General features: G+C 36.9%; 1 long non-coding RNA gene across 2 annotated transcripts in view; it reads left to right on the top strand.

The window, feature by feature from the left end:
* The first annotated feature begins 208 nt into the window (after positions 1-208).
* The window catches only part of LOC144297139 (uncharacterized), a 123,596-nt gene continuing 96,521 nt past the window's right edge, over positions 209-27,283 (top strand). For both annotated transcript variants that reach the window (XR_013364227.1, XR_013364226.1), the window contains exon 1: positions 209-947. This is a non-coding gene — a long non-coding RNA (uncharacterized LOC144297139). The remainder of the gene's footprint in view (positions 948-27,283) is intronic.

Below are 27,283 nucleotides of genomic sequence, written 5' to 3'. Positions count from 1 at the left end.
CCCTCCTCTGGCAGCAATATGGCTCACATGTTTGTTTCTCTTCCTTTTTGGCATTATCAGTTCCAGTTGTTAAAGGCAGGAAAACTGGGGTCATTGATCTCTCTTTTGTGATTTATGATTCAGAAGGAAGCCAGGGGTGGAGGGCTGGGGTGATGCTTACTGCTGTGCTTGCCATTATTTATTTTTATTTTTATTTTGTTAGACACCTGCTTTTCTGGAAAACCTGGAAGCCATTGGCAGGGCTGTCTGGACCCCTCCTCCAGTCCTCCCAAGGCCTTGCCTGGACACAACTGACATCTACATAGACAGCCACACTCGTGGAACACAAGGGGGAGGGGTGGGGATTCGGTGTGGCCTCAGTTGTTCTCAAATTACATGATAAAGTAGATGTAGTGGATCCTTTACACCAAAAGGCGTTGTGGAGTCCAGTTATAGGAATGCATAACATGTTAGCAGGACTCATTGTAGCCTCCTCCTCAGAAGAGCCAAGGAACTCAGCCACACCCTTAAAGGCAAGGTGATTGCACTACAATTAGTTGACCTATCTGGAAAATTAAAGCTTCCCTGTGGTTTGAGGTTCTGCTCCTTTCTTTTTCTTTTCTTTTTTTTTTTTTTTTTTTTTTTTGAATTCTTACAAGCTTCTGTTTTTGTTTTGTTTTTACCACCCTTGAGATCCAGGTGAGGCTTTTGCTTGGAGTAGTTCGTGCATCCTATGGAGACAGGTTATCAGCGTTGTGCTAGCATTGTGCACTTCGGTCTGGGGTGGGGGGTTAGGTAGGTGTTGGGGTGCGGTGGGGGGGAATTCTGCTTGAAGTCTGCGTGGGCCAATGCCGAATTCAGACTTGGCTGCCAGACCCACCACGAGTCCGTGCTGTCCAAAGGGAGCAGACCGGAGGCAAGGAATCCTAGCGCTCAGATGTGTTCTCACTCACTCCTCCCTTGCTAAGGTAAGCGTCGTCAGCCTTCCACTTGGTTCAGAGACGGACCCCAGCGCGGGCGCGCGTGTCCGCACACGCGGACGGCAGACCAATCCGAGGGGCGCGTGCCTGAAGGGAGAAGGCGATCCCGCCCCGCTCACCCCACCCAGGCCCCCGCAGCCTGCCCCCGCCCCACGCCGGGCCCCGTCACCCGGACCTACCTGCCCGGTCCTGGCCTCGGAGAGCGCGCGGGCTGCCAGGGCACGGCCCACCTGGAGAGCGCGGCGAGCGCGGGGGGCGCGGGGAGCGCGGGGGGCGCGGGGGCGGCGGCCGCCCCGCAGGTGCGCCCCACCTGCCGCCCGATTGGCCGCGGCGGCGGCGCTCGGCGGGAGCGGGGCGGGTGATGGATGGCCTGTCTGGCCGCCGGGGTCCGAGCCGCGGGGGGCCCCGAGTGTCCACGGCAGCGCGCGGCGCGGCGCGGCGCGGGCACTGGGCGCGGAGAGCGAGACGCCTGCACAAAGGGACCCGGCTCGCCGCGTTTGGGTCTTGAAGATTAGTTTCTATTATATCTCCGTGGGAGGAAGGAAAACGCACGATGGGAAAGTGGAGGGCGAAGAGCCCCGCGCAATTTGGGACCGCTGTTTGACAAATCGTCTCGCCATCGGAACAATCCCCGAGCCTCCCCTTCCCAAACTGCAAACAGTTTTGACGTCCTGTTTGCCGGTCGTGTGGCCGATGCCCCGTTGGTTATACGAAACAGACCTCAACAGTTAGGTGCAGGCTCTCGTCTCGGCAACATTAAAATCATTGGAAATAGGTTTCAAAAAATTGGGGGGTGGGGGGTGTAGGAGGACACGATGCACTTTAGATGGTCTGTGCAGGATAAAACAAAAACAAAAACAAAACACAATTGGATATTAAGTGCTTAAAAAAAGAAAAACCTTAGCTCCAAAAGAATAAAATAAAATAGAAGAGTGTGTTCCAGAGATCATTTTGCACTCTAGAATGTAAAATTTTCATAATTTGTCTAGCTTTTACGTGCTTAAAAGTCATGAGCAATTTGAATGTTTTGTTTATCCTTGCAAAAAGATGACAGCACATGGTTTTAGGCAATTCGATTTAGGAAGTGTCCTTTTACAAACTCATTAGATTGAGAGTAGGGATTGAAGCAGACAGAGGATAACAGGAAAAAAATATGTCATGAACCACCAGAGAAATTGGGTTGGTAGAGAGCTATTGTATCATCCGGGCTCTTCTTTGGCAACTGAAGGGCAGGTGCATTCACCATGAGTGTTTCCTCCTGTACAAGCTGCGGCACTGAAGCTAATACATCTCATGTCAAGAAATAAGGCAGTCCTGCCTATAAGCTGATTCTTTTACCTCTGAGAGCAAAATAGTTTAGAGAAAACAGTAGGATTTTTTTTTTGGGGGGGGGATGTTATTCCACCTCATTGTGCTTTAGAATACCCACCATCCATCCGACTTCTGTCCTAGCAACCACCACCCCTAAGAAAATAAAAGCCATACTTAAAATAGCAATAAGTGAAATTGAATCATGTCACAGAGGTGTATTTTATCCCATTGTGGTTGGAAATGAGTCAAGGGAGCAAGAACGTAGCTCCACGCAATTTCTCTTTGAAATACCATATTTTAACAGTACAACAGTAAGTCAAAAAAATTAAAGAAACTTAATCCCATCGAGCTAGCACAGATAGTGTATTGGCCCTCCCCCCACAGTAAAGCACACATGAATTAAATTCATGTACGTTTCTTCCTAGAATTGTTTTTATGTATGCTTAAATATTTATAAAAGAGTTCATTTGAATCCTGTGGGGTTTTTTTTATATATGATATCAAAAGAACTTTTTAATATTAGTAGAAGATAGCCATGTTAATCAATTTTAGTAACACCCTAAGATTTCCTTGAGTGTATATATAATTTGATTAACCATTTCCTTATTGTTGGTTATTAGGTAGCTTCTAGCTTTCAATAAAGTAAATAATACAGTAAGGAACATCTTTCCGTCTTTTAAATTATTGATTTCAAAGAAACCATTTAAATGGGACACATAGGCCATGTTTAACGAACATCTTGATAATTTTATACAATAATTTCCAAATTGCTTTACAAAAGAAGAAGAAGAAGAAGAAGAAGAAGAAGAAGAAGAAGAAGAAGAAGAAGAAGAAGAAAAGGAAAGAAAAACAAAAAACTTGTAGCTTTCCATCCTATCTAACAGGAAAATATCTGGTCACTTTATTTTACAGTATGCTCAGCGTTATTGAGAATATTAATAAAAAAATATTTGGAAAAAAAATATTTGGTAATGTAGCAGGTGTGCTCATTTCTTTTGTTTTCCTTGATTATTAATGATGGTATCCTATTGATCCTTTTAAAAAAAGGATTTCCCTCTTTGCTTTCCCTCTTTTCAATTTTTGGTTCCCCTTTTATTTAATTATTGAGATACCTCTGGTCAACATATGAAAACGAAATACTACATTTCTACAAATTTCTCTTTCATGGTGTCCATTTTCAACTAGGGTTGCACCCCCTGGTTAAAAAGACCATAGCAAGAAATCCCTGACAAAATTGGGCTAACCTGCAGTTTGAGATGATCTATTGAATTTAGATTTCCAGCAAGCTTCTGCTTCCCCTCCATCGTGACACATAAAATGATATTATCCTCTGTGAAATTACCCTGGAAACTTAAGGTACTTTATAGCAAATCGTATTCTCTCATTAGGAAACTCAGGATCGTTGATCCTTGCACTAGCTTTCTTTCTCGCCTGAAAATTTGTGTTGTTTTCTTAGGCTGCGATGTGGTCGTTTAAAAATGCCTTCGTGCGTTTCCGCACCTTCACAAGTGCACCAGTGCCCAGTAAATAAAGTAGCAGCCCATGTCCCTTTTAGCAAAAGCTATATATCTGTTCAGACTTGTAATTTGCTCCGTTTATATCCTTTGCCCTTGAACTCTGGTTATTAACGCAATGTTTCTCCAAATGATGCCATATAACTCTGCTCCCAGCACATTCACGGTGACACCACGCAAACATTCCAAGGGCCAGGGCCAGCTGAGGAACGGAAGAAATGATGACTGAATTGTGGGAGTTTCAGCACATTACTCACGATGGAGCGGCTGTAAAACTCTGGCTGTGAATATTCAAATTGCAACAAGGCCAGCGCCAGACTTTTGCTAATATTCTGAGGTCTGACTTGGGAAGCAATTTTGCAAAGTAGCTTTGATTAAAAAGGAGGCAGCCAGAACACTTCTCCCAAGAAATGAACTAAAAACCCATCAAAGGATTTGAGACAGGTGTCCCGATTATACATCTTAAAAAAAATTATTTGTGGTCAGTCTGGGGGTGCGGGTGGGATTTTTGCTCAGTTATAAACCACAGATTGTATAGGTAGTAGAACCATAGATCGAATTCCTTTGTGTAAACTGTAATGGAATGCACCCATTTTTGTTGTGGTTGTTGTTTGCTTTAAGTAGTTTGCATCCTATGTCTTAAGACTGCTAAGCATTAACTGGGCTTAATACTGTTTTCATTTTAAAATAGAAAAAAAAATGCACTGATTAATATTGTGTGAAGTTTTGGAGAGGAAATAGGACCAGACTGCCTCTACAATTTCTGTGGAGGGAATGTACTGATTAACCAAATTAATAATTTAGGTATGATCGCAGAGACTGTGTGAAACCTCGTTTGGAACGGAAATTGTTCTCCCACATTTTAGAAAAGGACATTTACAAAAAAGCCCCTTTCTTTTAAAATGAGGAAGTCCTACGTAGAGGATAACATGGTGGAAGAAAGAGCCTGCCCAGGTCAGCCTATTTTGAAATGTTGTATTTGTTTCAAAATAATATCTTTAAAAAGTTTATTTTTTCAAAGCTTGTTATTTGAACAAGTTTTAGTAGATTCATATTGAAATGACCTTCCAAAAAAGTTTTCTGTTTTTTATTTTTTGGGGGGGGGGGGCAGCATTTTACCCTTAAGCAAATTGTTCATGGCAATGAGATTTAATTGGTACACCTCCTCCAAAAAATTCTTGGCTATGCATAATGCATTTCCTACAAAAAAAATGTTGATGGGAATGAGAAAATAATATACCATCAAATATCAAATTTTATGCTGGAACATAAGCTGCCTTGAAACCTCAGGGCATAAGTCTTAGTACTCACTGTGTGCCTTTAGAAAGAAAAAAACACTTTCACTACTCCGATTGACTACACTATTAATGCACAAAAGATGATTTAAGTACATTTACATCTGTAAATACACACGTGAATGTTGCCAATGGAAAACAAATAAGCTATAGCTTCCCAAGAACACCAAGCACATCTGTAAAATATTAGCTGCCCTCATTTCAGTATTATTTCCGGAGGAAAATGGATTCTAGGTTCCAAGTAACATATATTAAGAATAGTTTGGAAAACAGTCTTTTCATGACTATGGAGCTGTCCATTTTCTTCCTAGTCTCTCTAATCAACTATACTTAAATTAAAGGAGTTTTTCACATTTAAGTAAAGAGACTCTTCTGAGCGATCTTAATTTGAGTGCATGGTTTGGCTAAGGAAGATAAAAGTACTGATAAGGGAATTTTGATTTTTTTTGTGTGTGAGAATTTTAGAATCTCCTATTTACTGGATGAGCTAGCTCTTGAGGCAGACACCTTGGTTACATCATTAAATCTGAATCCCCATGAAAGGAATGCCTGATGAACGCCCTCAATCTCGTTATTGAATTAAATGCATAAATAAACACAGTTGAATGTTTATTGTTGCATATCATGTAACTGAAATGTAATGAAACTATGGGCTTTATAATATTAAGTAATTTTAATTAAACTAGATCTTGTTTATGGTTTCCTCATCCTAAAACATCACAATGTTTTGCTTTCTGTATTTCATTCAGAAAATTATGGTTCCATTGTGCTAGTAAAACCATGTTTGGGGGTGCCTGGCTGTCTCAGTCGGTAGAGAATGGGACTATTGATCTTGACGTGGGTTCAACACCCATGTTGGACATAGAGCTTACTTTAAAAAAAAAAAAATGAAGAAAAAAATAAAACCAAGTTTGAAGAACCTGGTCATATGTTTTTTTTTTTTTTTTGTTGTTGTTGTTGTTGTTGTTGTTTTTTCCCCCATCTTCTGAACTGATTGCTAAAAGGCACATGTGAACTAAAGCTGTGAATGATGTTAGATGCATATTTTATACAGTTGCAAAGGAAAGCTATATTATTTGGTGGAAAGCATGTGTTTTGGTCTTGATAGAATGAGAGCATTGCTTATTAAAAATTCTGAATGACTTGAACTTTCAGTGGTTATCCACAGACTAAACTTTGGATTTTCTACCTTGTCCTCCTAAATAAAATATATTTATGTATAATGCAGATTCTATGTAGTCAGTTTACACCAATCACAGTTTCAAACATTGACTTCCGAAATGTTAAAAAGAATATTCATCCCTGATTCTGTCCTTCATCCCATTTCCCTTTTCATAAAGATATGTATTTCTAACATTTCTATTAGAACTTGCTTTCCTAACATGTTTGTGTGGCTACTTCTTAAAAACTTCTTCTTCTCTATCTTTTCCTTCTCAGTATTAGTGCTATTTTAGTGTGGGAAATTATCTATTGACTTTCCCTAAAGAAGATCAAGATTTGTCTGTCTTTTCTATCTCTACTCCTTATTTTCTTAATAGTTACATTATACTTTTTAAATTAATATTCAGTGTGCATTATCACTAATAAATTCTACTGAGGGCTGTGAACATTTTTTTTTCACAATTTCTTTTTCCCCTGGTGTTAATAATTGCTTTTTTGTTTGCTTCTGTGTTCTTTTACTTAATTTTCTAGTAATTGGCACTATAGCATGATCATCAAATCGTCTCCCAATCTCTCTCAAAATATTCATATATTTCAGTTCCTCTACCAAGGCCTTCTTAAAAAAAAAAAAATCTTTCCAGGGGGCACCTGGCTGGCTTGGTACATAGAGCATGTGACTTTTGACCTTAGGATGGTGAGTTTGATCACCATCTGGGGTGTGGAGCCTACTTTAAAAAATACATATAATTAAAAAAAAAATCTTTCCAGGACTATCTGGTCTACTTCCCCGTAGACTGGATGCCCTTGTATCTAGGCACAACTGTTTTCTGGGTTCTCCATTCCCAACAGTTTGGAAGATGCTTCAATTATCTCTTGTGCTGGGTATCCTCCTTTCTATATCCCCTTTCTTTCCCTTTCTTGATTTATTTTCTCATATATGTGGTCCCCATTCTCCTATGACTGGCTATAAAAATATGAGGAAGATTTCACAATCTAAAAATGTTCTTATTTTATACAACCTGTTTACTAGTAGTCTGGCTTGGACTGAAGTATAATGCGTAAGTTTCTACCTTTCTAGAAGATGATAATTGTGCCTACTACATGTCTTATTGTTTTCTTAAGATTATATCAACAACTTATATTGTTTAAATGCTATTTTGAGGGATGCCTGGGTGGCTCAGTTGGTTAAGTGGCCAACTCTTAATCTCAGCTCAGATCATATCATCAGAGTCCTGGGATGGAGCCCCACTTTGGGCTCCACGCTCAGTGGGGAGTCAGTTTGAGGATTCTCTTTCTCCCTCTCCCTTTGCCCCTCTCCTCACTCACACACACTCTCTTTCTCAAATAAATAAATAAATAAGTCTTCAAAAAATGCTATTTTGAAGTAATATTGTTAAGTATTTCATCAATTGATTATTCCTGATGTTAGTGAAGAATGCTGAGTATGGAATGGAAATAGGCAGAATGTATGCTGCAGAACTGAGTTCTGTTCTGGCCAACAAAGTGAAAGGCACCCCACATTAAAGAAGATTAATTTCTATTATGAGATTATTGAAGGGTGAAAATTAAAATAGGAGAGATAGATTATCGAAGACATACTCAGCAATGTAAGATTTAATTAAAGTAAGTTATTCCAAACTCTATTTGCAGATGCAAACGCTAATAAACTGAGTGCTAGATCTTAAACACACTTTCCTAAAACCTTCAAGTAAAATCTGCTACTCATCATCAAAATATTGAGATGACTATTCTGAATACGTGATTCCTCCACATTGTATTTGAGTTAACATTCCACTTTTACAGTGATTTATTGAATTAACCTCGAAAAATTCTAATTAGCAAGAAAATCAGTATACATCTAAGAATGCTCTGTAATATCAATGCTTTCAAGAATTATACACAGTGAAGTAAAAAGCAGAGTGGATATAAAATAAGATTTAAAAAATATTACCAAGTTTAATATCATTCTCATAAGCTTCCCAAGTCTGGTGCAATATATTCAGGCCTGTGAAGGTCAATACAAAATGACAGATTGAAATACTGTACGTGACTTGCAAAAGTCATTTTTGGGCAAGCTGTTTTCCAGGACTTAAATTAAATTAAAGCATACCTTGCTTGAGACGTTTTTATTTTAACTGGATTGTGGCCTCGTTTTCAAAGAATATCACTTTTATCCCCGGTTGTCAAATAGATATTACCATTGTGAAAATGAGTTTGATAGCATGTGGCAAATACTGATTAAGTGCTGGCTCTGTTTCTTGAAGAAATGATTTTTTTTTTATCATTGGAAATAAAATGCCAAGGGTTTTCCCCTCATAATTTGCAACGTCTTCCTGAGGCTGTAATTGATAGAGGGAGTATGTCCTAGTGTTTAGGAATACACGATTTGAGCCAGACACAGTTGGGTTCAAATCCCATGTCTGTCACTTATTAGAAAACTATTTAACCTATCTGCAGTAACTGGTTACTTCACGTATGAAGTGGGGAAAATAACTAGTGTTTATCAGAATCCAGCAAGGCATATAGCACAGTGCCTGGCTCAGAGGGAGGAGACATTGCTGCTGTCAATGATTTTATCATTGGTCTGTAATTTCATTATTTTTGTTTTTAATTATTAACTTTCCTATCAACTAATAGTATAATTTTAGCGCTCTTGGCTTTGTATACTGATAATGCCGGAGATGAAGATCCTCAAATGACATAATTTGTAATCAGATCAAACGTTTTCTGTGCCTGAGTCACTAAGACTCTGCTCATTTTCAGGCCCTCATGGGTGGATGGTGGAAACTTCTGCAAATCTCACTTCTCTGAGCTTTCTCTGGATGAATTTGATTTTGAGAAGGTCCTTACCTTTGACCCTTGTTTTTTTTTTTTTTTTTTTTCTTATTTCTTCCCTTTTCCTTTATAGGATCTGCCATCATTACTATCAACGAGAAGCCAACCAGACATGTAGTACAGACCTATTTGGTCACTATGGCTCCTTAAGGCATTCCCCCTCATACTCTCAGGGTCCCTGTCATATGTCCTGTCATTACAAGAGTCATAATGAGATAGATGGGCTGAATCAAATTGATCAGTCCTGTCTATTTCAGCCACACTTCTTCATGCCGGATCAATGCTTATTAAGCACAAAGTAAAGAGAAATTTTGGCCACATTTTATGAAACCCTTTTTTTACTTTATTGGTGTTGAGAATAAATAAATTGTTCCCTAGCAATAGCCAACGATGACCAATGAGATATCTTCTTTTTAAGGTTTTCTTAAGTACCACCTTGGACTTTGAGACTTCTATCTATTTGATGTTTTAATCCAATTATCATTTTATTAAAAACAACCCCATTCTCGTCACTAAGCGTAACAGGTAAAATGCATAGAACAAATGCACATCTTTTTTTCTTCTTTATTTTGTTGTTATTTTTTATTTTTTTTTGAATACCATGAAATTTTTAAAATTTATTTTAAATTCCAGTATAGGGGATCCCTGATGGCTTGGTGGTTTAGTGCCTGCCTTTGGCCCAGGGCGTGATCTTGAAGGTCCGGGATCGAGTCCCACATCGGGCTCCCTGCGTGGGGCTTGCTTCTCCTCTGCCTATGTCTCTGCCTCTGTGTGTGTGTGTGTGTGTGTCATGAATAAATAAATACAATCTTTAAAAAAAATAAATTCCAGTATAGTTAAGATACAGTGTTATATCAGTTCTGAGTATACAATATAGTGATTCAATAAGACCATACATCATGCGGTACCCATCATGACAAGTGCTCTCCTTCCTCCCTATCAATTGTACATTTATGCATTTTGAGGCACACATGCTTTTGTATATAACTTTGCCAAGCATCCCAATGGTTTCCACAGGCCCCTCATCCAAGAAATGTAACAAGAGTTTCATTTACATTTATTCGTGAAGAACAAAAAACTAGATATTAGACCTCCAAACCTTCAGATATTTGAGTGTATCTTCATAATCTGAACACCTCAAGGAGTGGAGGTAGGCAGAGCTGGGCAGAGCACGCAGTTGTCCATTCAGTGCGGGCCTATCTATCCACGTGGCTACAGGAAGAAGAGGTTGGAAAGGAAGCTGAACCAGCCATAGGCCAAAGGTGGGAGCCAACTTTCCCTCTCCTCTCAAGTTCTAAAGAAGATTTCAAAATAATTGTAATAGTAGATGATAATTACATTATTATATTACTATTATTTTGAAGACTTTATTTTTTAGAGCAAATTTAGGTTTATAAAGAAATTGAGAGGAAGCTACAGAGATTTTTCCATTTATCCCCTATCCCCACACATGCATGGTCTCTCCCATTATCCACATCACTCACAGAATGATACATTTTTTTGCCAAGGATGAAAATACACTGGCATATAATCATCCAAAGTCCATAGTTTACCTTAAGATTTAGGTAATAGGTGATTATACATTGCATGGGTTTGAACAAATTCGTAGGAACATATATCAATCATATAATACAATACACAGTATTTTCACTGCCCCCAAATTTCTATGCTCTACCTTTTCATCTCTTGTGTTTGTTCCCACCCCTGGCAACGACAGATACTTTTACTCTCTCCATAGTTTTACTTTTCCAGAAAGTCATATGCTCGGAATAATACAGTAAATAACCTTTTCAGATTGACTTCTTTGACTTAGTAATACGCATTGAAAGGTCCTTATGTCTAAAATATAGGAGATGAAAAAACACTATATGGCCATCTCAGCAGTTTGGGAGTTAGTCTTGAAATCAGGAACCGTGAAGTCTCCAACTTTTTCTTTTTTGATATTGTTTTGGCTATTTTGAATTACTTGCAAATATATATATATTGAGAAGGAGACACATCTATGAATCTATGATTCTATAAAGGAGACACATCTATGAATTGGATTGGGTAGGGTTTTCTTAAATATGACATCAGTCATTTTGACATATGACACTCCACATTTTGGAGTGAACTTATCTATTTTTGGAAGGAAAAGGAAGATGGAATTTTGATAGGATTGTATTGAAAGTGTAGGTCATTTTGGAAAATATTGCCATTTAATAATATTATATTTTCCAATCCATAAACATGGATGTCTTTCAATTTATTTAAATCTTTAACTGATTTCAAGAATATATTATGTTTTTCAATGAATAGTTTTGTACTTCCTTGGTTACATTTACTCATAAGTATCTTACTCTTTGTGATGCTATTATATATAGGAATGCTTTCTTATGTTTCATTTTGTGATCCTATTATATATGGGAATGTTTCTAATATTTTCACTTTTAAATTGTTCATTCCAAGTGTGTTAAAATACAACTAGGTTTTGGTTAAAAAAATTAAAAAATTAAAAAATAAAGTTCCTTATGTCATTTCATGGCTTGATAGCTCATTTCCTTTCTGTGCTGAATAATATTCCATTGTCTGGATGTGCCAGTTTATTTGTCGACACATCGCCTGAAGGATACTTTGGTTGCTTCTGGTTTTGGAAATTACGAGTAAATCTTCCCTAAACATTCATGTACAGGCTTTTGTGTGGACATAAGTTTTCAGCTTCTTTGGATAAACATCAAGGACTATAACTACTGGATCATACTTACCAGAATATGTGTAGTTTTATGAGAAACGTCCAACTGTCTTCCAAGGTGGCTGTGCCATACTGCATTCACATGAGAAATGTATGAGATGCCCTGTTGATCCACATCTTTGATAGCATTTGTAATGAATTTTGTTTTGTCAGTGTTCCAGATATTGATCATTTTAATGTGTATAGTATTATCTCATTGGTGTTTTCATTTGTACTTCTAATGACATATGGTATAGAAAAAAAAAATGTATGCCACCCGCACATCTTTGGTGAGATGTCTGTTAAGAACTTTGGCCAAGTTTTTGATTGGATTGTTTGTCTTCGTATTGAGTTTTAAGAATTCCACATATATTTTAGTTAATAGCCCTCTGTCAGATGTGTCTTTTGCAAATATTTTCTCCAAATCCATGGCTTGTTTTCTAAATCTCTTAATATTGCCTTTCACAGACCAGAAGTTTTTAATTTTAATAAAGTCCAATTTATTCTTTCATGGCTCCTATCCTCTATGTTGTATCTAAAGCACATCACAATATCTGGGGTCATCTAGGTTTTCTCCTGTGTTACCTTCTAGGAGTTTTATAGTTTTGGATTTTATGTTTAGGTCTATGATCTATTTTGAGTTCATTTTTGTAAAGAGATAAGGTCTGTGTCTAGATTAATGATTTCACCTGTGGATATCCAAGTGTTAAACACCATTTGTTGAAGAGACTACCTTTGTTCCATTGTGTTCCCTTTGCTCCTTTGTCAAAGATCAGTTAAGTATATATGTGTGAGTCTATTTCTGGATGCTCTATTTTGTTCCATTGTCTGTTCTTTTGTCAATACCACACTGTCTTGATTACTGTCACTTTATATGAAGTCTTGAAGTTGGGAGGTGTCAGTCCTCCAACTTTGTTTTTCTCCTTCAATACTGTCATAGGTATTCTGGATCCTTTGCTTATCCGTATAAACTTCAGAATCAATTTGTCAATATCCACCAAATATCCATCCAACTTGCTGGATTTTGATTGGAATTACATTGAATCTATAGATCAAGTTCAAAAGAACTTGACATTTTGACAATATTGAGTCTTCCCATCTATGAACATGGAATATCTCTTCATTTATATAATTCATCTTTGATTTTATTATCAAAGTTTGTAGTTTTCCTATAAAAACAAATGTTGCACATTTTTAAAATATTTATACGTAAGTGTTTAATTTTTGGGTGATAATGTAAATGGTACTCTGTTTTTAACTTCAAATTCCACTTGTTCATTTTGGATACATAGGAAAGCTATTGACTTTTATATGTTAACCTTGTATCCTGCAACCTTGCTATAGTCATTTGCAATAGTTGTAGAAGGTTTGGTGAATGTGTGCATGTGTGTATGTGTGTCATCTCTTTCAAGCATGATGGATGTTGGCTATAGGTTTTTTGCAGGTAGTCCTTATGAAGTTGAGAAAATACCCTCTATTTTTAGTTTACTGACAGTTTTTGATCATGAATGAGTGTTGGATTTTGCCAAATGGATTTTCTACATGTAACAACATTTGATCACATGATTTTTCTTTTTTGCCTTACTGATGTGATTAATAGTCTTTATTTAAAAATTTTTAAAGCTATCACAGCACTTTATTTTTCTTTCCAATTTTCTTGAAATAAAATTGACATATAACATTATGTAAGTTTAAGATGTACAAAGTGATGATTATATGTGTATAAAAATGATTACTACAATTAGATTAGTTAACACATGTATTACCTCACATAATACAAATTTTGTGAATTTTGTGTGTAGGGAGAACCCTTAAGATCTACTCTCTTAACAGCTTTCATCACATATAACAGTATTGTTAACTAGAGTCATCACACTGTACGTTTGATACTCAGAATTTATTGATCTTATAATTCTAAGTTTGACTTTTGACATCTCCCCATCCTCCTCTCCCATTTGATTTTCTGTTTCTATGAGTTTGGACTTTTTCCCTCAGATTTCATGTATAAGAGAGATTATACAGAATTTCTATTTCTCTGATTTATTTCACTGAGCATAATGTGCTCAAAGCTCACCCATGGTATTACAAATGACAAGATTTTCTTCCTTTTTATGGCTGAATAATCTCTCTCTTTCTCTCTCATTCTCTCCTTCCCCACCCCCCCCCATCTCTCTTTCTCTCTCTGTATATGTGTGTACATTTTCTTAATCTATTCATCTGTTGATGGGCACTTAGGTTCTTTCCATGTCTTGACTATTGTGAAATACACTGCAATGAATCTGGGGATGCAGGTAATCTCTTTGTGATAGTGATCATTTCTTTCAGATATATATTCAAAAATAGAATTACCAGATTATAGGGTATTTTATTTTTAATTTTTTGTGTAACTTCCATGCTGTTTTCCATAATGGCTGCATCAATTTATATTCCCACCAACAATGCATTGGAATCCCCTTTTCTCCACATCCTCATTAACATTTGTTACCTCTTATCTTTTTGATAATAGCCATTCTAACAGGCAGGGGGTGATAACTCCTTGTGGTTTTGATTTGCATTTCCATGATAGTTAGCTATGTTGAGTATATTTTCATGTATCTGTTGGCCATATGTATGTCTTCTTTGGAAACACATCTATTCAAGTCCTCTGCTCATTTTCTAGTCAGATTTTTTTCCTTCTTTGCTAGTGAGTTGCATGAGTTTCTCCTATGTTTGAGTTGTTAGCCTCTTACCTTATATTTGGTTTGCAAATATTTCCTTCCGTTCTGTAGGTTGCCATTTCATTCTGTTGATCGTTTCTTTTGATGGGCAGAAAAATTTTAATTTGATGTAGTCCTATTTATTTGTTGCTTGTGCTTTTGGTGTCATATCAAAAAAATTCATTTCTAACACCATTATTGAGGAGCTTTTTCCTCATATTTTCTTCTAGGAGTTTTATAGTTTCAGGTTTTACATTTAAGTATTTAACCCATTTCAAGTTAATTTTTGTGAGTGGTGTAAAATAGAGGTCCAATTTCATTCTTTCCATGTGAATACTCAGTTTTCTAAACTCATTTATTGACTCTTGTCAAAAATTAATCGATCATGTATTTGTGGGTTTATTTTGGTACTATCTATTCTACTCCACTGGTGTGTGTGCGTATGTGTGTGTATATATGTGTTATGACAGTTGCTTACTTTTTGGCTACTATTGCTCAGTAGTATACTTTGAAATCAGGAATTGTGATGCCTCTGGCTTTTTCCTTCTTTCTCAAGATTGCTTTGCATATTCGAGTTCTTTTGTGGTTTCACATGAATTTCAGGATTGAATTTTTCTCTTCTATTTCTTCTGTAAAAAAATGCCATTGGAATTTTGACAGGAATTGCATTGAATGGTAAATGGATTTGAGTAGTATGGGCATTTTAAAAATATTAATCATTCCCATCCACAAGCAAACAATACCTTTCCATTTATCTGTGTCTTATTTCTTTCATCAGTGTCTTAATTTTTTTTTAAAGATTTTATTTATTTATTCATGAGAGACACAGAGAGAGAGAGAGAGAGTCAGAGACATAGGCAGAGAGAGAAGCAGGCTCCATGCAGGGAGTCTGATGAGGGACTTGATCCCAGAACTCCAGGATCATGCCCTGGGCTGAAGGCAGGTGTTAAACCACTGAGCCACCCAGGGATCCCCTCATCAGTGTCTTTACAATTTCTAGTATTCAGGTCCTCCACCTCCTTTGTTAAGTTTATTACAAAATATTTTATTTTTATGGTGCTATTGTGAGTGGAATTATTTTCTTTATTTCTTTTTGTTTTCAGATATTTTCTTGTTAGTGCATAGAAATAAAACTGACTTTCCCATTTTGATTTTATATTCTTCAACTTAGCTGAATTTGCTTATTGATTCTAGCAGTTTTTTGGTGGACTCCTTTAGGTTTTCTACATGTAAGATCATGCATCTGCAAAAAGAGACAATTTTATTTCTTCCTTTCTTTTTTCTTTTTAAAGACTCTATTTACTTATTATATAAATAAATAAGAGAGAGAGAGAGAACAAGCTGGGGGAGGGGCAAGTGGAGAGAGAGAAAATTTCAGGCAGGCTCTTTGCTCAGCACAGAACTCGACACAGGGCGTGATCACACAACCCTGAGATCATGACTTGAGCTGAAATCAAGAGATTCTTGATGCTTAACCAACTGAGCCACCAGGCACCCCTTTCTTCTTCCTTTCTCATTTAGATGTCTTTCTTTATTTTATTTTTTTTCCTACCTAAGTGCTCTGACTTGGAATTGCAGTACTAGGTTCAAATGGAGAGTTGAGAATGGGCTTCCATGTCTTATTCCTGACTTTAGAGGAAAAGCTTTCAACTTTTCACCATGAATGTGTTAGCTATGGGTTTGTCATCTATGTCCTTAGTATTTTGAGTTATATTCCTTCCGTACCCAATTTGCTAGGAATTTTTATCATGAAAGGGTGTCAAGGGATGCCTAGGTGGCTCAGTGCTTGACCATCTGCCTTTGGCTCAGGTCCTGATCCCAGGGTCCTAGGATCGAGTCCCACATCAGGTTCCCCGAGGAGCCTGCTTCTCCCTCTGCCTATGTCTCTGCCTCTCCCAGTGTCACTCATGAATAAATAAAATTTTTTTAAAGGTGTTGAATTTTGTCAAATGCTTTTTTTCTGCATTTGTTGAGAAAATCGTATCATTTTTATCCCTCATTTCATTAATGTGGTGCATTGCATTCATTGATTTGCATATGTTGAACCATCCTTGTATCCCAGGAATCAGTCCCACTTGATTATGATGTATGGTCCTTATAATGTGCTGTGGATTTCAGTTTTACTAGGATTTTGTTCAGAATTTTTGCATCCATATTCATCAAGGATACCGGCCTATAGGTTTCTCTTCTTATAATGTCCTTATCTGACTTTGGCATCTGGATAATGCTGGCTTTATAAAATGAGTTTGGGAATGCTCTCTTTTCAGTATTTTGGGAGAGTGTGAGAATAAATTATGTTAATTCTTCTTTAAATGTTTAGTACAATTCACCAGAGAAACCACCTGATCTGGGGTTTCCTTTTTTAGGAAGTTTTTGTTTTTTGATTTTGTTTTTTGATTTTGTTTTTGTTTGTTTTGTTTTGTTTTAAGATTTTATTTATTTATTCATGACAGACACAGAGAGAGGCAGAGACATAGGCAGAGGAGAATCAGGCTTCCTGTGGGGAGCCTAAAACAGGACTCTATCCCAGGACCCCAGGATCACACCCTGAGACAAAGGCAGCTGCTCAACCACTGAGCCACCCAGGTGCCCCTTTGAGAAGTTTTTGATTACTGCTTTACTATCCTTAGTCTTTACTGATCTGCTTAGATTTTCTATTTCTTCATGGTTCAGTTCTGGTAGTTTGCATATTGGTAAGAATTTATCCATTTCTTTAGGTTATCTGATTTGTTGGCATCATATAATCATTCATAGTAACCTCTTAACGATCCATTGTGTTTCTGTGGTGTCAGTTATAATGTCTCTTGTTCCACCTATAATTCTGCTTATTTGAGTCCTCTCTCTCTCTCTCTCTCTCTCCTTTTTTGGTTGGTCTAGGTGAAGGTTTGTCAGTTTTATCTTTTCAAAACTAAATTTGAGTTTCATTGACTTTTTTCCTACTGTCTTCCTAGTCTCGATTTCATCTATTTATGCTCTAGCCTTTATTATGTCCTTTTTTTTAGCTCACTTTTGAGCTCCATTTGTTCTTATTTTTCTACTTTCCTGAGATGTAAAGTTAGGTTGTTTATTTGATACCTTTTTTCTTAATGTCGGTATTTATTTTAACATAGATATTTATGACATTGTTAATAAAATTTTCTTAATGTAAGTATTTTATAAAATTCCCTTTTAGAACTGCTTTTGTTGCACATCATATGTATTGGTATTCATTTTCATTTGTCGAAAATACTTACTGACTTTGCTTTTGATTTCTTTCATTCTTTAAAGATTTTATTTACTTATTTATCTGAGAGAGAAAGAGAAAGAATAAGAGGGAGGAGTGGCAGAGAAAGAGGAAGAAGCAGACTATCCATTGAGCAGAAAGCCCCATGCAAGGCTCGATCCCAGGACCCTGGGATCATGACCTGAGCTGAAGGCAGATGCTTAACCATCAGAGTGATTCAGCCACCCCTGAACTGACCTGTCAGTTGCTCAGGAGTATTGTCTAATTTACACATTTTTGTGATTTTTTTCAATTTTCCTTCTATTATTGATTTCTAGTTTCCATACCACTGTGATCAGATCACACTAGGTTTGATTCCAACCTTAAATTTTTTAAGACTTGCCTTGTAACTTAACATAAGATCTATCCTGCAAAATGTTCTGTCAAAGCTCAAGAAGAAAGAGTATTTAATGCTGTTGAATGGAATGTACTATATGTGTCTGTTAGTTTTATTTGGTCGATAGTATTGTTCAGATTCTCTGTTTTCTTACTTTCTCATGGATGATCTAGTCACTGTTGAAAGTGGGGTATTAAAATCCCCTATTATTGTATTGCTGTCTATTTTTTCCTATAGTTCTGTTAATATTTGCTTTAAATATTTAGGTACTCCCATGTGGAGTGCATATATATTTTCAATCATTAAATGGTTAGTAGTTTTTAAATAACCTTATTGGTAAAACTACAATGTTGACAATCAGCTGTGTGTCAATCACTATTTTTATCTTTCTTATTATTATTACTGGTCTATTAAAAGTCCAAGTCTGAGACCCACTGACTAACTACATATTTATTACCATCTTGCTAAATGGTGGGTGCCATGTTCTGAGCTGGGTATGTCAAATTAGGACACAGCCCCTGCCCGTGTGGGTCAGCTCCATGAAGGCAAGACAGTCTCTATATTTTTTTTCTTTCTCCTCTATAGTAAGCCTCATACACAGTAAGTGAGAAAGAAACATCTTTTGAATGGGTGAACAAATGAAACTGTGTCACATTCATACACTTACCTGATCACTATTGGTTATCACTTAACTAATCTGATTAACTAAAATTTCTTAAATGGTTACATGTATAGGCTTATGAGACAGAAAAAAGGAATGGGAAAGGGAAGAAGCATCCATCTCACCAACCCATAGACTTGGGCAAGTCATTCAATGTCCTCTAAGAAAATATACTAACTTTATAACTCTCAAAATGTCACCTTTGAGAGTAATGACATAAATGGAAACATTTGGGCAACTCTCAATGCTAGACCTCTTTCTGTGTTCTCTTTCCACTTTCAGTTCAAGAAAAACTGCCTCCCTCAAACCATACACACACAATGTTATTTAAGGAAATTATAGAGAACATGGCAAGCAGATAGTGTTTATTATTTTTGAGTAGGTCAAATTATTCTGACCTTTCATTGTAGAGTGTGGGCAGTCATATGCCATGTTCTTCTACTTTATAAGACTTGGAACCTTAGTTTAAATCGCTTAAAGGAAATCTCTTGAAATTTTTTTTAAAGATTTATTTATTTATTGGCGAGAGAGAGACAGAGAGAACATATGTGACAGAGGAATGGGCGGAGGGAGATAATCCCAAACAGGCTTTATGCTCAGAGGAGAGCCTGATGCATGACCCTGAGATCAAGACTTGAGCTGAAACCAAGAGTCAGATGCTTAACTGACTGTGATACTCAGGTACCCCAAGAACTCTATTGTGGGGTAACTCTAATTTGGGTAAGGTTGTCTATACATATTAAGTCCTCTACCTGAATAGATGAGAATAAGATTGGTTACCTAAATATCATTAAATAAAGTAGTCAAAATTTCTTTAGGCCTAAAATATGCTTCATCATAATTTAATAAACTGCTACTTATCTTTGGAAGTTTACCATAAGAAAATGTTTGTAATGATTTGAGCTAAAACTCTAATATTCAACTATAAAGTGTTCTTACACATCAGTAAGAAGTCCTATAGAATGGGCAAAACATGAACAGTGAATTCATGGAAGAAAAAAAAGACACAATAAATGTAGGAAACAACTAAATAATAATTTATAAAACAACATGTTTATGGAATACTAGTCACCAAACAAAAGCAAACAGAGAAACTATTACCAATTTTTGTCCTTCATATTGACAACAATTAACAAAATATTAACAAACAAATGTTGGAAATGATACATACTCATATATGGTTGATAGGAGTTGGCAGGAAGTTTTTTACTCAAATATAGATTGACCTAGCTATCTCAGTAATAGAAATTTATTCTGAAAACTAATTTTACATCATGGGTGCAGAAAGGACTTATTATTAACAGTGGAACACTAGAAATGATCTCAATGTCCACCAAGTAGGTAAGTGATTATCTAAACCTTGGTTCAGCTGTGCCATAGGATTCTAGACAGCCCTTATAAATGCCTAGAATGGAAAACCTTTTAAGATATGTCAAGTGGAAAAAAAAAACCAAAAATGTTGTTGTTTCTGGGGGACAGAGAAGAAGGAGAGGGAATTCAGAGTCTAGGAATGGTGAAAGGAGGCTCTCACAGTTGTGTTATTCTGGTTGTTTTCATCTTTTTTAAAAAATAGAGTATATTCAAATATTTTGCAATTTAAATTTTTTTAGAGTTCTTTTAATTCAATGTAACGAATCTTAACAAAGAATTACATTATTTTCTTAATGATTTATAGTAGTTCTTTGTAAATTCTGGATAGTAATAATTGACTAGAAACATTAAATTCTTCTAAACTGGTACTTGTTCTTGGTTTATGAAGTCTTTTCTTACTCAAAAAAATGTGTTATACTATGACATCATAGATGATATAATAGTCTTCTAAGGTTTTAGGTTATGCACATGTCAAGATTATAAAAATACCATCCAGAATTTTTTTTTAAGATTTTATTTATTCATTAGAGACACACACAGAGAGAGAGAGGCAGAGACACAGCCAGAGAGAGAAGCAGGCTCCATGCAGGGAGTCCAATGCAGGACTCGATCCTCAGACCGAGGGATTATGACCTGAGCCGATGGCAGACACTTAATGAGCCACCCAGCATCCCTCATCCAGAAATTTTATTCTGTTTTTTTTTTTTTTTTTTATGGTTTTCAAATGCATGTATCTCTGTGGTACACCTAAAATGGTTTTCTTTTTTTAAATTTTATTTATTTATTTATTTATTTATTTACTTACTTACTTACTTACTTACTTACTATTTGTTTTGAGAGAGAGAGCACAAGCACACTCACATGAGCAAGTAGGGAAGCAGGGGTAGAAGGAGAGGGAGAGAGAGAATCTTAAGTAGGCTTCATGCTGGGCACTAAGATCCTGACCTGAGGGGAAATGAAGAGTTAGCCACTTAACCATCTGAGTCACCCAGATGCCCCAAAGTTTTTCTTTTCTGTGAAGTAGTTTACCTTGAACTTTTTCCCTAAAGTTTGATATCCAATTTGACATATCTTAAATGTTTTTCCTTTCCTACTAATTTAAAATATAAATTTTATCAATTCCTAGATACACAAAGACCTGTTTCTCTATTTTCTTTTCCACTCATACATTTTTTCTGTCCCTTTGCAAATACCAGAGTTTTAATTATTATAAGCTTGCAGTTTGTTCTATAATCTAATGAAGTTTCTCTTAGCATCATTGTTTTCCAAACTTTCTAGACTCTCTTTACAGAGGAGTCAGCTTGTGAAGTGCCACTAACTATCATACTGCAATTTTTATTTGAATCATTTTTAACTTATAGATATATTTAGGAAAATTTATATCGTTATAATATTGAATTTTTCTAACATACATCTTCACTCACCATTTAATTATGTATTCTTTTATGTTTTGTGGTTAATTTTCATTTAATTATTTTGTTCACACAGGCATTTCTTATTTCTAATTACTGTTATTTCTAGGTAAATGATGGTGTTTATTACTGTTATGAAAGACCTGTTTTATTTCTATTATAGTCTCCAGTTGATTATTCTTGTCTTAAGAAAGCATATTGCTTTTACAATATTGATCTTGGATCTGATCAGCATCCTCTGAATTGTGTGATTCTCACAATAAGTATGTCCATTCTTTTCTTAAAACTCCTAGATAGTGTCTGTAAATTATGACCCTCTCTCTTTTTCCATTTTAGCATTATCTCTCATGTCTTTCTCATTTTAATACATTAATCAGAATCTCTAATACAGTGCTAAATAGCAGCAATGAGAGTCAGTTCTCCTGTCTTTTTTGTGTGTGAGCTTTGATAGGAATGATTGTAACATTCTAGAAATAAGTATGATTTGGACTATACATTTCTGGTAGATTCCATATTTCAAATAGAAGCATTTTTTTTCTATGTTAGCATAAGTTGTGTTGTTGTTGTCATCACTTACTTTTTTTTCAGTTAAATCATTAATACTCTCTGTACAAAGGCATCATAACACATTGGTTCAGAGAGCAAGTTGGAGAGTCCAAATTCTGCATATCCTGTGTCATTCCACCACTTAATTTCCCTGTGCCTCATTTTTTTAATCTGAAAAGAGGGAGAAATAATAGGATCTACTCCACAAAGTTATTTTAAAAATTAAGTGGATTCATGAATGTTAAAAAGTTTAAAATAGTGTCTAGTACATAGCACTCAATAGGAGTTATTATTTATCATTATTGTTACTATTATAGAAATATACATTTGATTTTCACGTTTGTTTAATATAGTGACATATATTAACATATTTCTCAATGCTGCACCATCTTAACATTTCTGAGATTTACCCTATTTGGTCATGATTCATTTAGCCCATTGCTGGATTGAATTCACTAGTATTTGCATCTGTTTGTAATACACATTTTGGTCTACTGTTTTCTTTTGGATGAATGGGTTTGTGTGTGTGTTTATGTGTGTTTGTGATTTTACACAATTTTATTTTCAAGATTATACTACCATCATCTAATGAATTAGAAAGATGTCCTTTTTTTTTCTTTGTGCCTTGGGACACTTTCTATCACATAGATGCTTATACAAAGTTTCTATAAAACTTATCTTCAAAGTTTGGAGTCACTTTTAGGAACAGAGCTCTAACAAAGGTTTAGTTTCTTTTGTGATTATTTGCGTATTCAGGGTTTTTTTTTTGATAGAAACTTGATACTCTATATTTTTCCAGAAAATATTTTTCTATGATTTCTATATTTTGCATGAAGGAGTACAGAATATTCTCATATCATTCTTTTAAAGTATTCCCCATTCCTACAGTTTTTTTTAATTTTTAATATATTTTATTTTATTTTATTTATTTACTCATTTTTAAATTCTTGGTTGGACTATGCCAGTAGTTTGTCTATTTTCTTGGTGTCTTTTTAGACTAGCATGAGGATGTAGTCTCATCAATTTTATTTCTTAATTTAACCAAATGTATGCTTCTATTATTATGGATTTAATTCTTTGGATTTAGGTTAAAGCTATTGTTTATAGCTACTGAATAATATGCTTAGGTTATATATGTTTAAGCTTTCCTGTTTCCACATTTCCTCATTTCCCCAGTCACTCATGAGTATTGCTGAAGTTGCATTCCATGAGCATGAATTAAGTTCCCACTAAAGGTAGATTGAGGGTAGCCCCAGTAGCTTAGTGGTTTAGTGCTGCCTTCCATGATCCTGGGGAGCGAGGATCGAGTCCCACCTCGGGCTCCCTGCATGGAGCCTGCTTCTCTCTCTGCCTCTCTCCCTCTCATTATTCATGAGAGACACTCTCCCTCTGTGTCTCTCATGAATAAATAAATAAAATCTTTAAAAAGAGGTAGATTGGAATTGTTTTTTAAGAAATATGGAAGGCATTGGAGATACTACCTATTCATAATTTGGTAAGGAAGCAGATTTTGAAAAGGCAGAATGAAAGAAAACAGTCAAGAAAGTTCAGCAAGAAGGGAGGGAAAGAAAGAAGGAAGAAGGAAGGAAGGAAGGTTGGTTAGTGTGAAATAAAGACTCACTAACCATATGCACAAGGTACTCTGAAATGACAAATCTCTAACTGACGGACAATAATAATTGCTCTGCTTACCTCAGAGGATTGTTGTAAGAAACAAATGAATTAATGTATGAGAAAGCATTTGGGAAACCAGTACAGAAAGATTAAGTACAATAGGTCAGGTGGGTGGGATAAATCCTAGATTTCCACATGCAATCAGGAATGCTGCCATTCTCAATGCCAGCTTCATTTCTAATTGTGTCACATACTTTTTAAAATGTCATCCAGGAAATTCATACTTAATTTGTGCCTACTGTAACACTCGGATTGCTCTTCCTCTATTGAACGCTATGCTCTGAAATAATTTTCTCTGCTATGAAATACTGAATACTTCTATTTGTAGCGCAATTGCCTAACTACCCTTTTCCTCAAGGGATCTTCTTCAAGACAACTCCCAGCTAGGTTGTGCTCAATCTTCTGTTCCTGACGGCACCACTCAGGAATACCTCAGGGTCACATGGTAGTATCAGCCTCTGGGGCCTTAAGTCTCACACAAAGGAACAGCATCTCCTTGGAGGGCATTTTCAGAATTTGGAGGTTGTGTGGTTTGCAGAACGCCCCAATCATTCTGCTTCTAACCCATGCACACTGAAGGACATCCACTTCTCAGCCTCCATTCACAAGTCTTTCCCTCATATTAAGACGCACAATTTGACAGTTGCTATTTTGGAGACATGACTATAAAGAGGTAATAGAATATAGACTTTAGATAACATATTCAGAGGGCTGACCGATCAAAGTCTCCAAGGTATTAAAACAAATTCTTCTTTTTGATCTGTAATCTGATTTACTGGGACCTTCTGGGGACATTCAGTTGCTTTGTACCTTCGCTCCCTTTGGAGGTATCAGTTCCTTGATGCGGTTTGCAATTGTTCTAAGATTCAAATATCAGAAGTATAGGAAAGGTATAGCCACTGTTCCGTCTCTTTTTCTTTAAAAGAATCACCTTATTCTTTGTTTCTCTGTCCTAATTGTGTGATTCCAGAAGATGCTGCTGGTAAGATAAACTACTTCCCTGGCCAGAGGAATATAAACTCCGATCCAAGCTGAGCCAATCAGAGCACCTGACTTCTCTTGCCAAAACAACTGGCTCAAGGGTGGTAGGCAAAACTATGGTCTCCCAAATACGATCACATCTTGATAATAGAGCCTATGTATACAAGATGTTACATAGCAAAGGGCAATTAAGATGCCAGATAGAATTAAGAATGCAAGTTAGCTGACCTTAAAATAGAATACCTTGGATTATCTGCATGGTCTCAGTACAATCACCAGGGTAGTTAAATGTGGAAGAGAGAGGCAGAGAGGTCAGAGGGATAATTTATGGGAACTCATCCCAGCATTGCTGGCTCAGGGAGTAAAGAGGAAGAACCATGATTTCTACTAGCTAGAATAGGCTTTAAAAAAAAAAAAAAAAGGATTCTCCACTCAACTCAACTCTGCCAACCCTTGTTGAGTCACCTTGCATTTGGTGCCCCCCAAGAAGACCCAATTCAGATTTATAACTTCCAGAACGGTAAGATAATAATTTTCTATTGTTTAAAGCCACTTAGGTGGTGGTAATTTGTAATAGCAGCAATGGGGAACTAGTACAAGGGTGTTTATGCAAATACATTTTTAAGACATAGCTAGTGGATAAAGTACAAGGCCAGGGAGGCATTAGCCTAGAACTGCCAAGAGTCCATATGAGAAAGATGGGTCATGAGAATGAACTGAGAAGGGCAGAGATAAAGGCTGGAAAATCCTCCTCAAATCTCCCTGCCCATTTCTGGGTTCTGCAGGACAACATGTTCCCCTTCTCTTTAGTCTACATTGAACTGGGATATTTTGTCCCTTGTAATATGTCCCTTGAAAAGTCGTGAGGAACACGGGGCTAAATATTTATATAAGAGAGATTCCCAATGAGCACAGCCCCAGATATGAGACCAACTCAGAGTACCTTTAAGCCAAACATCCCCTATCCATGATCACAACATTGTTTACAGATGGAAATATGTGTGAGGCTCCTCGTGGTCTCCAAGCCCAAGCCTCTCCAGTGTTCCTTGAGTAGGTCAACTCTTGGCTCATAAAGAATTAAACATCTTTGAGACTCACATTTATATATTATGTAAGCATGTGTAAAACAATCACACAATTACTGACAATTACTCACAATTACTCCCATGTAATCTCTCTCTCTCTCTCTCTCTCTCTCTCTCTAATGATCTTTCTCATGGTTCCTTGCTCCTTTGCTTCATGGAAGAGAACAATCTAGTCATCTCAATTTAACAGTTTAATTTGGACAGCATCTTTAGACAATGTAATCTTCTTTATTTTATTTATTTATTTATTTATTTATTTATTTATTTATTTATTTTTTGTAATCTTCTTTAGATAGAATGTCTGGTTAGGCAGGGACTCCCCTGCCTTCCTTTCTTTTCTCTGAATTGTTGTATGAATACTTTATTCTCAAGCCTCAAGGAAAGATGGGGTCTCTGAGTCCACAAAGAATCCCTGGCTTCTCCCACCAAGGGTGAGGTTGCTGCTCTGAGTGGCTTCCAGGATAGGTGACACCTGGTGTGAAGGCCACATCCTTTGGCTGCACCCTGTATCTATTTGCATTGATGATCTTCCTTGTTCAGCCTCACCGGGGCCCACCAGTGCTCCTGAATCAGCCTCATGGCATCTCCCACTGCCTCCTCTAGAGTCACAGTCAAATGGCTCACATGTCCCTGGGTCTGAGCTGTGCATCTGACGGCCTCTGCTTTGGAGTCATGTTGCCTCCTGGTCCCTGTGTGCCCCATGGCAGGTTGACTGTCCCTCATCCAGTTACCTATCTAGGGTGCACATGGGCGCTTCTCTAAACTGGACCCATTCCAGGTTAACTGAAGTGAAGCTTGGGAAAAAGTAAACGATGTCTTCTTCTCTAACTCTGCTGCCACCCCAGATTTATTGTGACAGGGCAGACCCCCCATGTAGCATGTGTGAAGGCTCTGAACTGACCCCTTACCAGGTTCTAAATGCCATCTTTGGGCTAAAACTTAGAAGAAGAAGATTAAGAAATCCATATCTGGGGATGCCTGGGTGGCTCAGTGGTTGAGCATCTACCTTTGGCTCAGGGCGTGATCCTGGGGTCCTGGAATCAAACCCTGCATGGGGCTCCCTGTGGAGCGCTTCTCCCTCTGCCTATGTCTCTGCCTCTCTCTGTGTCTCTCGTGAAAAAATACATAAAATCTTAAAAAAAAATCCATGTCTGATATCCTTTTTTTCCAACTTCTTTCCCATCTTTTCCCCCCTTGCCTGGCTTGTCTTTCACTTCTCTGATGCCATTTCCTCCTGTGTCCTGATTTCAGCCTGAGGGCTGAATTGTAACCTTGAGAGGGTGGGGTTGGAAACAAAATGGGACTTGTGAAATTTTAAAAATGTTTCACCAGCTCTGCATATTTACAGTGGGTTTTCCTTTCAAATTCAAAGAAGAAATTGCTTTCACTTCTACTGCACACAGTATTGGGAAAGAGAGTGATCCTCCTTCACGAAAATAGCCATAACGCGTACCACTTAGCATTGTTGTCAGT

Source organism: Canis aureus, chromosome 2 (assembly GCF_053574225.1).
Source record: "Canis aureus isolate CA01 chromosome 2, VMU_Caureus_v.1.0, whole genome shotgun sequence".
NCBI lineage: Eukaryota > Metazoa > Chordata > Mammalia > Carnivora > Canidae > Canis > Canis aureus.
Note: the sequence above shows the minus strand (reverse complement) of the source record. Positions and strands in the feature narration are given on the sequence as shown.